Below are 13,435 nucleotides of genomic sequence, written 5' to 3' on the forward strand. Positions count from 1 at the left end.
AAATAATATTCGTTTCCTTAATAATTAAATAAACCAATATTATTTTGCAATGTTACCTAAATATCAATAATAATTAAATATTTTTAAATTCGACATTTAATTTAATGCATTTTGATATTTGAATAATATAGCAAAGTAATAGTATTTATCATTCAGTTTAAATATGAAACTCCTTAATATTTAGGTAACATTGCAAAATAATAATTTTTTCCTATTTATTTTTTAAAACGGCATAAAATAAATAAACAAATAATATCCGGCGGGCGCGTGTCAGTAGAAATGGCTATGCGTGTCGGTACTGACACGCGTGTCATAGGTTCGCCATCACGGGTCTAGATCCAATGAGGGCTGGGTTCAGTGGGTGCAGGTGAAGTATAGCTCCATGGTCCATCCTCTTCCAAACCACACCAAAATGTGGAAGGGTCATGGAGGCTCAAGGTGCCAAAAAGTTAGGTCTTGATCAGTCTTAGGTGTGGGTCCCAATGGTCTTAGGAAGTGAGTGAAGGTACTGCAAGTCCCATCATCCATGGTTCATTGGTCCACAAACCCCACCCAGACATCGAGTGGGTCATGGGGGCTCTGTGTGCCAAGTTTGCTCTTGATCAGTCATTGGTGTGGGTTGCAGTGATCTCAGGAAGTGACTGAAAGTACTTTAAGTCCCATCATCCATGGTCTGCCCTCTTCAAAACTGCAGCAGAATGTAGAGTGGGTCACGGGGGCTCTGTGTATCAAGTTTGGTCTTTATTGGTCATTGAATTAGAGTCGCAGTGGTCTCAGAAAGTGAGTGAAAGTACTGCAAGTCCAATCATCCATGGTCTGCCCTCCTCCAAACTGCTGAGCCATGGGGGCTCTGTGCCAAGTTTGGTCTTTATCGGACATTGGATGGGGTTCGCAGCGCTCTCAGGATGTGAGTGAAGGTACTGCAAGTCCCATCATCCATGGTCTGCCATCCTCCAAACTGCAGCAGAATGTAGAGTGGGTCACGGGGGCTCTGTGTATCAAGTTTGGTCTTTATTGGTCATTGAATTAGAGTCGCAGTGGTCTCAGAAAGTGAGTGAAGGTACTGCAAGTCCAATCATCCATGGTCTGCCCCCCTCCAAACTGCTGAGCCATGGGGGCTCTGTGCCAAGTTTGGTCTTTATCGAACATTGGATGGGGTTCGCAGCGCTCTCAGGATGTGAGTGAAGGTACTGCAAGTCCCATCTTCCATGACCTGTCCTGCTTCAAACTGCACCAGAATGTAGAGTGGGTCATGTGGGCTCTGTGTGCCAATTTCATTCTTGATCTGTCATTGTTGAGGGCCGCTGTGGTCTGTGGGTGCCCAATCGTTTTAAAGAGCTACAAATCCCATAATCAGTGGTCCACCTCCCCCAAACCGCAACAGGACGTAAAGTGGTTTATGGGGGTTAAGTGTGCCAAGTTTGGTCCAGGTCTGTCACTCATGCAGGTCACAGTGGCCTGTGAAAGTGGCAGCTAATCAGAAAGCTGCCACATACATACACACATACATACAAACATTCACTTTTATTATATACTAGCCGTCCCCTGCCACGCGTTGCTGTGGCCCAGTCTGTTCATCTAGAAATAAAATAATGAGAACAATTGGTTTCTAATATATGTAATTTCTTCATGCTTGTGGGTAAACATTATTTCTTGTTGTTTCTTTGTCAGTGTTGATGTAGAGATTGTCTGGTTTGCCTACTCTGGAACATGCAACATATCCTTCTCTAGGGGTCCCTTTCAAATCTATGATACTATATCTCTCTCTGTGTGTATGAATCATATCTATTTATATCTATGGCTGTATGACCCTTTGTCAGGAGGGCTTTGATTATATTTTCTTGCCCTGGTGAAGGAAGTTGGACTGGATGGCCTTAAGTATTTTCTGTTGGACATGGGGGTTCTGTGTGGGAAGTTTGCACCAATTCTGTTGGTGGAGTTCAGCATGCTCTTTGATTGTAGGTGAACTATAAATCCCAGTAACTACAACTCCCAAATGTCAAAGTTTATGTTCCCCAAACTCCATCTGTTTTCCTATTTGGGCATATGGAACATTTGTGCCAAGTTTGGTCCAGATCCATCATTGTTTGAGGCCACAGTGATCTCTGGATGTAGATGAACTACAACTCCTAAACTCAAGGTCAATGCCCACCAAACCCTTCTAGTGTTTTTTTGTGGGTCATGGGAGTTCTGTGTGCCACGTTTGACTCAATTCCATCATTAGTGGAGTTCAGAATGCTCTTTGCTTCTAAGTTAACTATAAATCTCAGCAGCTACAACTCCCAAATTAAAAACACATTTTTAGTGAAGGACATACATTGGGTTGTTTCTGGTTGGTTGCTCTGACCTACAAGAAGCACTGCCTGAACATCAAGCAAAAAGTGGGCGCTAGAAACAACATCATACGAAAGCTGACTGGCACAACCTGGGGATTACAACCAGACACTGTGAAGACATCTGCCCTTGCGCTATGCTACTCTGCTGCTGAGTATGCATGCCCGGTGTGGAACACATCTCACCACACTAAAACAGTGGATGTGGCTCTTAATGAGACATGCCGCATTATCACGGGGTGTCTGCCCTACACCACTGGAGAAATTACACTGTCTAGCCGGTATTGCACCACCTGGCATCCGCCAGGAAGTAGCAGCCAATAGTGAAAGGACCAAGGCAGAGACATCTCCAGCTCATCCTCTGTTTGGGTATCAGCCAGCATGTCAACGACTTAAATCAAGACATAGTTTTCTTAGATCTACAGAGACACTCGCTGGAACACCTCAGCAAGCGAGAGTCCAAAAGTGGCAGGCCCAAACCCAGCACCTCAATCTGTGGGTGATACCAAATGAGAGACTCCCCCCTGGGCACACAGAAGACTGGGCGACTTGGAAGGCGCTGAACAGACCACTCTGGCACCACGAGATTCAGAGCCAACCTTCAGAAATGGGACCACAAAGTGGAGTCCGCGACATGTGAGTGTGGAGAAGAACAAACCACTGACCACCTGCTGCAATGCACCCTGAGCCATGCCACATGCACAAGGGAGGACCTTCTTGTGGCAACACCAGAGGCACTCCCAAGTGGCCAGATACTCGTCAAAGGACATTTAATCAACTACCAAGTTTGCAAAATTTGTGTGTGTGTTTTTAATCTGTTTGTTTGTTTTGTTCTGTTAGAAATGTAATACAATGGTATGGTTGCTGATGACACGATAAATAAATTGGGTTGTTAAGTGTGTGCTGTCCAAATTTGGTGCCAATTCCCCCAGGGGTTTTTGAGTTCTGTTAATCCCACAAACGAACATTACATTTTTATTTATATAGATATAGATAGATAGTGTATTTATTGAAATAGACATATAGTGTTCCCTCACTTATCACGGAGGTTACATTCCAGGACCACCCGCGAAAAGTGAAAATCCATGAAGTAGGGATGTCATATTAATTTTAATATTTATATATTATTGGATGTTGTTGGGGCGACATGGGGGGCCTCCAGCGGGCTGCATCCCTGCCCGGAACAAAGAGGTGAACAAAGCATGTCCACTTGCAGCCCGAGCCACCGACGGAATGAGCAAAAAAGGAGACAGGACACGAGGGGCCACGCACCAGCCTCCCTTTCTGAGGCCCGTTGTAATGTAAATATTTTAAATTCTTTTTTTAATCCACAAAACAGCGAGTCCACATAAAGCGAACTGTGAAGTAGCGAGGGAACACTGTACATTTGTAAGTGTCTGTTGCGTGCATTGTAATGTTTTCCAGCTATTTGTGTTTCCTAATCTTTTCTCAAATAATATCTTTTTTTTTAAGATGGCAGGGACCTAACAGAAGCTGAAGAGATCAAGAGAAGGTGGCGAGACTATACAGAAGATCTGTATAGGAAGGATAATACTACCGAGGATAGTTTTGAGGGTGTGGTGAGTGAATTAGAACCAGACATCCTGAGGAGTGAGGTTGAATGGGCCTTAAGAAGCATTGCTAACAACAAGGCAGCAGGAGACGACGGGATCCCAGCTGAACTGTTTAAAATCTTAAAAGATGATGCTGTCAAGGTGATGCATGCCATATGCCAGCAAATATGGAAACCCAAGAATGGCCATCAGACTGGAAAAAATCAACTTATATTCCCATACCAAAAAAGGGAAATGCGAAAGACTGCTCAAACTTCTGCACAGTGGCCCTTATTTCTCATGCCAGTAAGGGAATGCTCAAGATCCTGCAAGGAAGACTCCAGCAATACATGGAGCGAGAGTTGCCAGATGTTCAAGCTGGGTTTAGAAAAGGCAGAGGAACTAGAGACCAGATTGCCAATATCCGCTGGAGAATGGAGAAAGGCAGGGAGTTTCAGAAAAACATCTATTTCTGCTTCATTGACTACTCTAAAGCCTTTGACTGTGTGGATCATAATAAATTGTGGCAAGTTCTTGGTGGGATGGACATCCCAAGCCCCCTTCCCTCTCTCCTGAGGAATCTGTACAAGGACCAAGTGGCAACAGTCAGAACTGACCACGGAACAACAGACGGGTTCAAGATTGGGAAAGGCGTCCGGCAAGGCTGCATCCTCTCACCCAACCTTTTTAACTTGTATGCAGAACACATCATGCGAGGATGTGCGGGGCTGGATGAATGCAAAACTGGGGTGAAAATTGCTGGAAGAAACATTAACAACCTCAGATATGCAGATGACACCACTCTGATGGCCGAAAGCGAGGAGGAGCTGAGGAGCCTTCTAATCAAGGTGAAAGAAGAAAGCGCAAAAGCCGGGTTGCAGCTAAACATCAAAAAAACCAAGATTATGGCAACAAGAATGATTGACAACTGGAAAATAGAGGGAGAAAATGTGGAGGGCGTGACAGACTTTGTATTTCTAGGCGCAAAGATGACTGCAGATGCAGACTGTGGCCAGGAAATCAGAAGACGCTTCCTTCTTGGGAGGAGAGCAATGTCCAGTCTCGATAAAATAGTCAAGAGTAGAGACATCAGACTGGCAACCAAGATCCATTGCCTAGTCAAAGCCATGGTATTCCCCGTAGTCACCTACGGATGTGAGAGCTGGACCTTCGGGAAGGCTGAGCCAAGGAAGATCGATGCTTTTGAGCTGTGGTGTTGGAGGAAAGTGCTGAGAGTGCCTTGGACTGCGAGAAGATCCAACCAGTCCATCCTCCAGCAAATAAAGCCCGGCTGCTCATTGGAGGGAAGGAGACTAGAGACAAAGTTGAAGTCCTTTGGCCACATCATGAGGAGACAGCAAAGCCTAGAGAAGACAATGATGCTGGGGAAGGTGGAAGGCAAAAGGAAGAGGGGCCGACCAAGGGCAAGATGGATGGATGGCATCCTTGAAGGGACTGGACTGACCTTGAAGGAGCTGGGGGTGGTGACGGCCGACAGGGAGCTCTGGCGTGGGCTGGTCCATGAGGTCACGAAGAGTCGGAGACGACTGAACGAATGAACAACAAAGTCTTCTATTTGAATAGTACATATAAAGGCACCATAGGCTCTAACCATGCTCTGACTTACAAGAAGCACTGATTTACAAGAAGCACAGTATTTGGGTGTGCTGCAATGCTCCAGTGGAATTCCTTCTCAGGTCATCCTCAAAGCTTGAAATGCTTGTCTGTTCTTAAGATGAAAAAAAACATGTCTGTGTTTTAGCTGGATTAGGAATCAGATGATATTCCCTGTAATAGGCAGTAAGAGCACCTAAAGCTTCAGAGTGCTTCTGTTCAACCATCTCAAAGCTCCCTGCTTGAGCGGTGATGGCACGATCATCAGCATAGATGAAACTCTCTGCCCCTTCTGGCAGTGGCTGATCATTTGTGTAAATGTTAAACATTGATGGAGCAAGCACGCTCGCCTGAGGCAGGCTGTTCTTCTGTTTTCTCAATGTAAAATTAAACTAAAAATGCTCATAGGGGAAGACTGTAAGACTGTAGACGAGGAGGACGTGGATACTTCAATTCATCCAATGAACAGCAGCCAGACTGCTAACGAGCAGAGATTAAGCTCCCCATCTATGTTGATGATCGTGCCATCACTGCTCAAGCAGGGAACTTTGAGGTGGTTGAACAGAAGCTCTACGATGCTTTATTTAGGTTCTTGTGGTTTTTTTCGGGCTATAGAGCCATGTTCTAGAGGCATTTCTCCTGACGTTTCGCCTGCATCTATGGCAAGCATCCTCAGAGGTAGTGAGGTCTGTTGGAATTAGGACAATGGGTTTATATATCTGTGGAATGGCTGGGGTGGGGCAAGGAGCTCTTCTCTGCTGCAGTTAGGTGTGAATGTTTAGCTGATCACCTTCATTAGCATTTGAAGGCCTGCCTGAGCCTGGGAAAATCTGTTGCTGGGAGGTGTTAATCTGTGCCTGGTTTTTTTCCTCTCATAGAATCATAGAATCAAAGAGTTGGAAGAGACCTCATGGGCCATCCAGTCCAACCCCTTTCTGCCAAGAAGCAGGAATATTGCATTCAAATCACCCCTGACAGATGGCCATCCAGCCTCTGCTTAAAAGCTTCCAAAGAAGGAGCCTCCACCACACTCCGGGGCAGAGAGTTCCACTGCTGAACGGCTCTCACAGTCAGGAAGTTCTTCCTAATGTTCAGATGGAATCTCCTCTCTTGTAGTTTGAAGCCATTGTTCCATTGCGTCCTAGTCTCCAGGGAACCTGAAAACAAGCTTGCTCCCTCCTCCCTGTGGCTTCCTCTCACATATTTATACATGGCTATCATATCTCCTCTCAGCCTTCTCTTTTTCGGGCTAAACATGCCCAGTTCCCTAAGCCGCTCCTCATAGGGCTTGTTCTCCAGACCCTTGATCATTTTAGTCGCCCTCCTCTGGACACATTCCAGCTCTCTGTTGTTTAGCTGTTATAATTTTAGAGTTTTTTAATACTGGTAGCCAGATTTTGTTCAGACATCAGAAGAGCTGCAAGACCAAGAACAAGCCACGAGAGTCAAGATGAAGATCCACCCAGAGGAAAAGTGTTCCTGCCATACATCAAGGGAACCACTGACCGCATAGGGAAGCTGATGAGGGAACACAACATACAAACAATCTACAAACCCACCAAGAAAATCCAACAAATGCTACGTTCAGCAAAGGACAAGAGGGATCCTCTCATCTCTGCCGGAGTCTACCGTATACCATGCAGCTGTGGACAAGTCTACAGAGGGACCACCAAACGCAGCAGCATTGCCCAGACACGCATCAAGGAACATGAAAGGCACTGCAGACTACTTCAACCAGAGAAATCAGCCATAGCAGAGCACCTGATGAACCAGCCTGGACACAGCATAGTATTTGAGAACACAGAAATGCTGGACCACACCAACAACCACCATGTCAGACTACACAGAGAAGCCATTGAAATCCACAAGCATGTGGACAATTTCAACAGAAAGGAAGAGACCATGAAAATGAACAAAATCTGGCTACCAGTATTAAAAAACTCTAAAATTATAACAGCTAAACAACAGAGAGGGAAAAAAAACCAGGCACAGATTAACACCTCCCAGCAACAGATTTTCCCAGGCTCAGGCAGGCCTTCAAATGCTAATGAAGGTGATCAGCTAAACATTCACACCTAACTGCAGCAGGGAAGAGCTCCTTGCCCCACCCCAGCCATTCCACAGATATATAAACCCATTGTCCTAATTCCAACAGACCTCACAACCTCTGAGGATGCTTGCCATAGATGCAGGCGAAACGTCAGGAGAAATGCCTCTAGAACATGGCTCTATAGCCCGAAAAAACCCACAAGAACCTAGTGATTCCAGCCATGAAAGCCTTCGACAATACATTGATGCTTTATTTATTTATTTATTTATTCATTCATTCATTTATTTCAGACATTTCTACCCCGCCCTTCTCACCCCGGGGGGGACTCAGAGTGGCTTAGGTAAAGGTAAAGGTAGTCCCCTGACATTAAGTCCAGTCATGTCTGACTCTGGGGTGTGGTGCTCATCTCCATTTCTAAGCCGAAGAGCCAGCATTGTCCGTAGACACCTCCAAGGTCATGTGGCCGGCATGACTGCATGGAGCGCCGTTACCTTCCCGCCGGAGCGGTACCTATTCATCTACTCACATTTGCATGTTTTCGAACTGCTAGGTTGGCAGAAGCTAGGGCTGACAGCGGAAGCTCATGCCGCTCCCCGGAATCGAACCTGTGACCTTTCGATCAACAAGCTCAGCAGCTCAGTGCTTTAACCCACTGCGCCACCGGGGGCTCATTAACAAAGGCATAATTCAATGCCGGCATCAATACAACAATACAGCAATAAAAACAATATAGCAGCAATTCAACAGTTAAAACAATTAAACAGTCGGTTCTCAGTTCTACAACACGTCAATAAACCAGTTTAGCATTCAGCGTTCGCCGTCACATAGTCCATAGTTTCAATTCCACATTGTCAGTCCTATTAATTCTAGTCGTCCATTATCCTTAGCTGCCAGGTTGCCCGAAGGCCTGGTCCCATAACCATGTTTTTAATTTCCTTCTGAAGGAGAGGAGGGATGTTGCTGATCTGATCTCCCCCGGGAGTGAATTCTACATGTGAGGGGCCACCACCGAGAAGGCCCTGCTCCTCGTTCCCACCAGCCTCACTTGTGATAGAGGTGGGGTCGAGAGCAGGGCCTCCCCAGATGATCTCAGATTCCGAGGTGGGACATAGAGGGAGATGCGTTCGGACAAGTACGCCGGACCGGAGCCGTATAGGGTTTTGCAGGTCAAAACCAGCACTTTGAATTGTGCTCAGAACTGGATCGGCAACCAGTGGAGCTGAAATAGCAGAGGGGTGGTATGCTCTCTGTATGACGCTTTGGTGAGTAATCTGGCTGCCGCCCGCTGGACTAACTGAAGTTTCCGAACAGTCTTCAAAGGCAACCCCACGTAGAGTGCGTTGCAGTAATCTATTCGGGATGTAACAAGAGCGTGGACCACCGTGGCCAGATCTGGCTTCCCAAGGTATGGGTGCAACTGGTGCACAAGTTTTAATTGTGCAATAGCTCTCCCGGCCACCACTGAGACCTGGGGTTCCAAGCTCAGCGATGAGTCCAGGATTACTCCCAAGCTGCGAACCTTTGATGCAGAGCATCTTTCCCCCCCAAGTATTTGTAGTTCACCAAGGGCCGGACTATGGATTCTGCTGCTTCCTGACCCAGCACACATAACTGGGTTCCTGCTTCCTCTCTGTGAATTCTCTGGCTTGTGCACTGGACCCTGGCCCCTGATCAGGGAAATGCAGTTCCCCAAAGGACATTGCCCCACTCTCCACCATTTGCGGACTCTTTGTGGACCTTTTTCTGCCCTTTCTGATTGACTTGGTGCCCTGGCATCACGGGCTTCCTCCTGAACTCCAAAAGCCAAGCCGCTTCTGAAGAATGGCCCCCGCCTGTGGGTGCATGCCCTTGTTGCAAAGGATCATACCTCAGGAACTCTGCTGATTGCCTTTATTAAATTGCTGTGGGTTTTCTAATAAACTTTGCTGGGATGGGGAGGGGATGGGGACCCTTTTTATGAAATCTATGAGTTATGAAAGACTGTAAAGAATATATGTATGAAGTGTGTGTAATACGGAATGTAATGGAATGAGGTGCACCCTCACCCCTTTCCTTGCCTTTCCCCTCTTGAACTTTACCCTATAAAAGAATATGTGACCAGGGGATTACAGTTAAGGAAACTCAATTTCCTTGGAAGGAACTCCATCCATATTAACATTGCATGGAAAATACTGGCAAATCTGTGGCTTTGTTTTTCAGAGTGCAGACAAACAAAAGCCAGAGATTTGATCAGCCAGAAGCCGGAAAACCAGACTGATTGCATCAATCACGGTGTTTGTGCATGCTCCCTTGTGACAAAGGACCCTTTGCCTGCAAGGTTGAAGATCCAGACATCGCCCATAGCCACCCTCTTTTGCCTATACACATTCTTTATCGGACCCAGGAAATCCTTTGTTGCCCTAGCCGTCTCCCCTGCTGTGGGGAGACAATAAGTGTTCAATCAGCTGGCGAACGCCTCCCGGGCGTTCCGCCCTCCTGTGCTGTCAAACCAGAGCCCGCCTCCCGGCTGCTGATTGGACAATCTCTGGAGGCGCTCTGAGGGCTCTGATTGGCCCTTTAGAGGCGACAGCGGCCGGCGATTGGAGGGAGGGTGGGACCAGCGGCCAAGCCTCCTCCCAGCTGTTCCGGAGCCGGCCAATCAGGACAAGGGAAACTGACAGGAGGCGGGCGGGAGATTCAAACCAGGATTTCTTTGTTCTGACTGTATAAATATGCCTGAAAATCACTGTACTGTATGCTTACTTGAGGATTCATCCCTGTAACGCATCCTTTTCAGCTGAATCGCAAAATAAACGCTTCGGTCGCAGATCTCCTCTTCAGCCTTGGTGAGATTGATTTTCAACGTTTTTGCGTCTTTTTGAATTGGCCTCCGCTGGTCGCTTGCCAAGGTCAGAACCCCATTTGCGGTTCTTTGGGTCTCCCCTCGCTGGGAGAACCCCCAAAAAGAGCTCGATATCATTTGGCTTTACCACGAAGGGACTGCTGCTTGAGGTTCCAGACTAAATTATAGCCTAAATTCTCAAGCAGGCGCCTTGGTCTGATTCTTTGGGCCAGCAGCGAAGGAGGAACGGCTTGGGAAAAGAGGCGCCTCTCCCAATTCGGACTTTCATTTGACCAGCTAACCAAAACTACAAATTCTCCCGCAGCCACTTCCTCCCAAGCTCTGACCTAGGGTTTCAGCACAAAGGAGCGCCAGGGAAGCCTTGATCTAAGGACTTCCAGGAAGAGGAGCGACCGACGCGGAACGGGGGGAAGAAAACGTCCGGACGGGTAAGAAGCCAACCGCGGGCTGCCTTGGCTGCCAGGTGGGAGGGGATTCTAGGCTTTCTGAACCAGCTTCGGAGTCGGCCCACTGGGGAGGGATTCTCTAGGTCTCGGTAACAAATTCCTGGCGGGAGGTAGCGAACATCCACGTTTGAGGCCCAGAATAGCAACTCAGCTCGCTTTTGCGGCCTTGGCTGGAGCTACGCTGGAGAGGGAGCCCTTCCCTTTCGGACTGCCTAGCTGCCAAGGGCTGATCGCCTCGGGCTCTCTTGCTAGGGGACCGTTCAGGCTCTAGCCTACCAGCGGTTGGGGGGGCTACCCTGATTAGCCACTTCAGTGTGGGGCTATCAAGAGAGATGGGCGCATGTTATTATGGGATCAAACGTCCTGCTTCATCAGAAACATCTTTTGGGAAGATACTGGCGGAATGGGGCAGGGTTGCGTCGCCGACGCAGGCCAGTAGGGTAAAAATCGCATGGAGAGGTGGCCCTCCGGGCCCTCAGCAGGTGGAGTTTCGTGGCCCCTCATGGCAGTCGGATCGCTGTGAGGGGGCCAAGAGGGCCGAAACCGCCTTTGCCTCATGCTTTTTTACCATGTGCCGGTGGGAGGCGGAAGGGGGGTAGCTGCGACCAACTCCGACCATGCAAGGGGAAGGTTACAGAGCCCCAACCCCCAGGAAACCCCCTCCAGACCCCTTCACCCTCTCCCTTTGGAAGAAATTGCTTGTTCCCCTACCATCCCATTCCCATTTCCCTTTACCCAATCTCCCTGACTCCTTCCTTCCCTTCCCAACCCCTCCATTTCCCTATTCCCTATTTATGATATGTCTGCATTCATATGCCCCTCCTAATTTTTTCCCCCTGTTCCTTGAGGAAATGCGCTAGGGAAATTCTTTGCTCTCCTCCTCTCCTGCTTTCTCCTGTGCCACCTTTTTCCTTCCTTCAGATGGGAAAAGGAGGCATTGCTCATTCCCTTCTCCACCAAGCTACTACAAAATCCCTTTCTTTCTCAAGCTGAATCTTCAGTGCCTGTTTATTTATAATAAACAGTGTTTCTCCTCGTCAGGAGAGACCCTGCCACTGATGTGACTCAGCTGCCTTGCAAAAGTCTCTCTCTCTCTCTCCTGGTCTCCCTGACCCAAGAACTCTCTTTTTCTCCCCTTCTCTTCTGTGCAACTACAAAACCCATTTTTCAGGGGCAGTCACCAATGTCCCTGCCTTATCCTTTGTTCTCTCTTTACTCCCCAACTTCCCTTTTTTTCTCCCAAAACCCCTCCTCCCTTTCTCCTCTTGCAAAGGGAGGTGTAAGAGGGGACCTTTTCTGTTCCTGTTTCCTCTTGCCAAATAAAGTTTTCTGGGTCTCTCTCTCTCTCTCTCTCTCTCTCTCCCTCTCTCTCTCTCTCTCTCTCCCTGCCTTTTTTCCCCTTTTTTCTCTAAGGACAGGACCTCATCAAAGAGTTCCATGTGCTTGTGAAATGTCTCTGAAAACCCATCCTCTCTCTCTCTCTCTCTCTCTTCCCTCCCCTCCCATCTTCTAAGGAACCAGTGTTCTGTGAATTCTTTCCTCCATCTCCCAGAGGAATCCTGCTGCTCCCTCTTACCTCCTTCTCCAAAAAACCTAAGGAAGGGATGTTCCAGAAGCATTCCCTCCTGACATTTCACCCACATCTATGGTTAAATCTCTCTCTCACACACACGCAGTCCCTCTGATGCTCTTTTTCTTCCTGGCCCTTCCTCCCTCCCCTTTCCCTGAGCGCATGTATGTGTATGTCTAAATTATCCCATTAACTGCCTTAAATATGAAGGGGGCGTCGAGGTCCAGGGGTCCCCTCTGCGCAGTAAAGAGCAACTGGTCGAACTGTGGGACCCATAATCCACTCCTGCCGCTGAGGACAACTACCTGGGCGAGGTGAGCAAGGGAGGTCTGTGGACTTTCCTGTGTGGAACCCAGATGGCACGGGAGGATCACACAGAGAGCAGGACCAGACCCCATGCCGCCCAGAAGAGACACCCCCCCCCCCCAAGGGGCTGATCTGAGCCCCCACGGGGGAATGCCATCGCAGGAGGAGCAACCAGGATCCCACAGCAACTGCCATGAAGGAAGGAGGCCCTGCCCGTTCCAGAAGCTGTGCAGAGGGGTGGCCCAAAGGAGACCACTGACGCCCCCACTAGGTATGAAAGTTTTTTTCCCTTTTGTTTCCCCACTAACTACCCTTGGGCTGGGAAGGGGGGGGTGGGGGGGCTGTAAACCTTCTTTCTGACTGTCCTAGACACTATCCCTGAGTCTCTGTGATGATGGAGAGCCGGACCTGTCTGCGGTCACCAGGAGGCGCCACGCCAGAAGGAGTAGCAAGGCTGTGCCCCATCTTCTCCCTCCCCCAAGTGCCTAGGGAGGAGCCAGCGCCCCCAGGAGGCCTGAGGACCACTGCCAGATGGGAGAATTCCACCATGTGCCATCCTTCTCCATTGGGGACTCACTCGGGACCCCTGGGTGCTCCATGCTGACTGCCATCACCGACCCCATCATCCCCTGCCTCCACCGTCTTCACCTTCTCACTTCAGTTTTTTTTTTCTTCTTTCCAACCCAAAGAACATTCTGCCACTGGTCTCTCCCACCCGGCT

The sequence above is a fragment of the Anolis sagrei genome, chromosome 12, assembly GCF_037176765.1.
Source record: "Anolis sagrei isolate rAnoSag1 chromosome 12, rAnoSag1.mat, whole genome shotgun sequence".
NCBI lineage: Eukaryota > Metazoa > Chordata > Lepidosauria > Squamata > Dactyloidae > Anolis > Anolis sagrei.